Here is a 2,500-nt window from a genome sequence, read left to right on the forward strand (position 1 = left end):
TTGGGACCTTCTGCGTGTTAGTCGGACGTGATAACCACTACACCATAGATACTTGATTATTGTGAGTTTTCGAAGCGATCTACCTTATTACTATGTCTAATCACGATGGTCAAAACATGTATCTGTCAGGGCTCGAACCTGGGACCTTCCGCGTGTAAAGCGGACGTGATAACCACTACACCATAGATACGTGTTAATTTAAGTTTTCGAAGAGATCTAGCTTATTACTATGTCTAATCACGATGGTCTAAACATGTATCTATCAGGGCACGAACTTGGGACCTTCTGCGTGTTAGTCGGACGTGATAACCACTACACCATAGATACTTGGTTATTGTGAGTTTTCGAAGCGATCTACCTTATTATTATGTCTAATCACGATGGTCAAAACATGTATCTACCAGGGCTCGAACCTGGGACCTTCCGCGTGTAAAGCGGACGTGATAACCACTACACCATAGATACGTGTTAACTTAAGTTTTCGAAGAGATCTAGCTTATTACTATGTCTAATCACGATGGTCAAAACATGTATCTATCAGGGCTCGAACCTGAGACCTTCCGCGTGTAAAGCGGACGTGATAACCACTACACCATAGATACGTGTTAATTTAAGTTTTCGAAGAGATCTAGCTTATTACTATGTCTAATCACGATGGTCAAAACATGTATCTACCAGGGCTCGAACCTGGGACCTTCCGCGTGTTAGGCGGACGTGATAAACACTACACCATAGATACGTGTTAACATAAAGTTTTAGAAGAGATTTAGCTTATAACTATGTCTAATCACGATGGTCAAAACATGTAACTATCAGGGCTCGAACCTGAGACATTCCTTGTGTAAAGCAACGTGATAACCAATACACCATAGATACTTGGTTATTCTGAGTTTTCGAAGAGATCTACCTTATTATTATGTCTTATCACGATGGTCAAAACATGTATCTACCAGGGCTCGAACCTGGGACCTTCCGCGTGTTAGGCGGACGTGATAACCACTACACTATAGGTGCGTGTTAATATAAAGTTATAGAAGAGATCTAGCTTATTATTATGTCTAATCACGATGGTCAAAGCATGAATCTACCAGGGCTCGAACCTGGGACCTTCCGCGTGTAAGGCGGCCGTGATAACCACTACACCATAGATACTTGGCTATTGTGAGTTTTCGAAGAGATCTACCTTATTATTATGTCTAATCACGATGGTCAAAAGATGTATCTACCAGGGCTCGAAATTGGTACCTTCCGCGTTTTAGGCGGACGTGATAACCACTACACCATAGATACTTGGTTATTGTGAGTTTTCTAAGAGATCTACCTTATTATTATGTATAATCTCGATGATCAAAACATGTATCTACCAGGGCTCGAACCTGGGACCTTCAACGTGTAAAGCGGACGTGATAACCACTACACCATAGATACGTGTTATTATAAAGTTTTCGAAGAGATCTAGCTTATTACTATGTCTAATCACGATGGTCAAAACATGTATCTATCAGGGCACGAACCTGGGACCTTCCGCGTGGTAGGCGGACGTGATAACCACTACACCATAGATACTTGGTTATTGTGAGTTTTCGAAGAGATCTACCTTATTATTATGTCTAATCACGATGGTCAAAACATGTATCTACCAGGGCTCGAACCTGGGACCTTCCGCGTGTAAAGCGGACGTGATAAACACTACACCATAGATACGTGTTAATTTAAGTTTTCGAAGAGATGTAGCTTATTACTATGTCTGATCACGATGGACAAAACATGTATCTATCAGGGCTCAAACCTGGGACCTGCCGCGTGTAAAGCGGACGTGATAACCACTACACCATAGATACTTGTTAATTTAAGTTTTCGAAGAGATCTAGCTTATTATTATGTATAATCACGATGATCAAAACATGTATCTACCAGGGCTCGAACCTGGGACCTTCCGCGTGTAAAGCGGACGTGATAACCACTACACCATAGATTCGTGTTATTATAAAGTTTTCGAAGAGATCTAGCTTGTTACTATGTCTAATCACGATGGTCAAAACATGTATCTATCAGGGCTCGAACCTGGGACCTTCCGCGTGTAAAGCGGACGTGATAACCACTACACCATAGATACGTGTTAATTTAAGTTTTCGAAGAGATCTAGCTTATTACTATGTCTAATCACGATGGTCAAAACATGTCTCTATCAGGGCACGAACCTGGGACCTTCCACGTGTTAGTCGGACGTGATAACTACTACACCATAGATACTTGTTTATTGTGAGTTTTCGAAGAGATCTACCTTATTATTATATCTAATCACGATGGTCAAAACATGTATCTACCAGGGCTCGAACCTGGGACCTTCCGCGTGTAAGGCGGACGTGATAACCACTACACCATAGATACGTGTTACTATAAACTTTTCGAAGAGATCTAGCTTATTACTATGTCTAATCACGATGGTCAAAACATGTATCTATCAGGGCTCAAACCTGGAACCTTCCGCGTGTTAGTC

At 41.6% G+C, this 2,500-nt stretch overlaps 10 non-coding genes across 10 annotated transcripts; all 10 read right to left on the reverse strand.

Annotated features, from left to right (window-relative positions):
- Nucleotides 1-392: 392 nt before the first annotated feature.
- TRNAV-UAC (transfer RNA valine (anticodon UAC)) lies at nt 393-465 on the reverse strand. The gene has a single exon. It is a non-coding gene; the product is annotated as a tRNA-Val (tRNA).
- Nucleotides 466-529: 64 nt separating this feature from the next.
- TRNAV-UAC (transfer RNA valine (anticodon UAC)) lies at nt 530-602 on the reverse strand. The gene has a single exon. It is a non-coding gene; the product is annotated as a tRNA-Val (tRNA).
- A 64-nt stretch (nt 603-666) lies between these two features.
- On the reverse strand, nt 667-739 carry TRNAV-AAC (transfer RNA valine (anticodon AAC)). The gene has a single exon. It is a non-coding gene; the product is annotated as a tRNA-Val (tRNA).
- Nucleotides 740-941: 202 nt separating this feature from the next.
- Nucleotides 942-1,014, reverse strand: TRNAV-AAC (transfer RNA valine (anticodon AAC)). Its single transcript has one exon. It is a non-coding gene; the product is annotated as a tRNA-Val (tRNA).
- A 203-nt stretch (nt 1,015-1,217) lies between these two features.
- Nucleotides 1,218-1,290, reverse strand: TRNAF-AAA (transfer RNA phenylalanine (anticodon AAA)). Its single transcript has one exon. It is a non-coding gene; the product is annotated as a tRNA-Phe (tRNA).
- Nucleotides 1,291-1,493: 203 nt separating this feature from the next.
- On the reverse strand, nt 1,494-1,566 carry TRNAG-ACC (transfer RNA glycine (anticodon ACC)). Its single transcript has one exon. It is a non-coding gene; the product is annotated as a tRNA-Gly (tRNA).
- Nucleotides 1,567-1,631: 65 nt separating this feature from the next.
- On the reverse strand, nt 1,632-1,704 carry TRNAV-UAC (transfer RNA valine (anticodon UAC)). The gene has a single exon. It is a non-coding gene; the product is annotated as a tRNA-Val (tRNA).
- Nucleotides 1,705-1,905: 201 nt separating this feature from the next.
- On the reverse strand, nt 1,906-1,978 carry TRNAV-UAC (transfer RNA valine (anticodon UAC)). Its single transcript has one exon. It is a non-coding gene; the product is annotated as a tRNA-Val (tRNA).
- A 65-nt stretch (nt 1,979-2,043) lies between these two features.
- On the reverse strand, nt 2,044-2,116 carry TRNAV-UAC (transfer RNA valine (anticodon UAC)). Its single transcript has one exon. It is a non-coding gene; the product is annotated as a tRNA-Val (tRNA).
- Nucleotides 2,117-2,318: 202 nt separating this feature from the next.
- On the reverse strand, nt 2,319-2,391 carry TRNAV-UAC (transfer RNA valine (anticodon UAC)). Its single transcript has one exon. It is a non-coding gene; the product is annotated as a tRNA-Val (tRNA).
- Between the last annotated feature and the right edge of the window lie 109 nt (nt 2,392-2,500).

Source organism: Phalangium opilio, unplaced genomic scaffold, assembly GCF_054372755.1.
Source record: "Phalangium opilio isolate 3A_F unplaced genomic scaffold, DU_Popi_V2 ptg000046l_1, whole genome shotgun sequence".
Lineage (NCBI taxonomy): Eukaryota > Metazoa > Arthropoda > Arachnida > Opiliones > Phalangiidae > Phalangium > Phalangium opilio.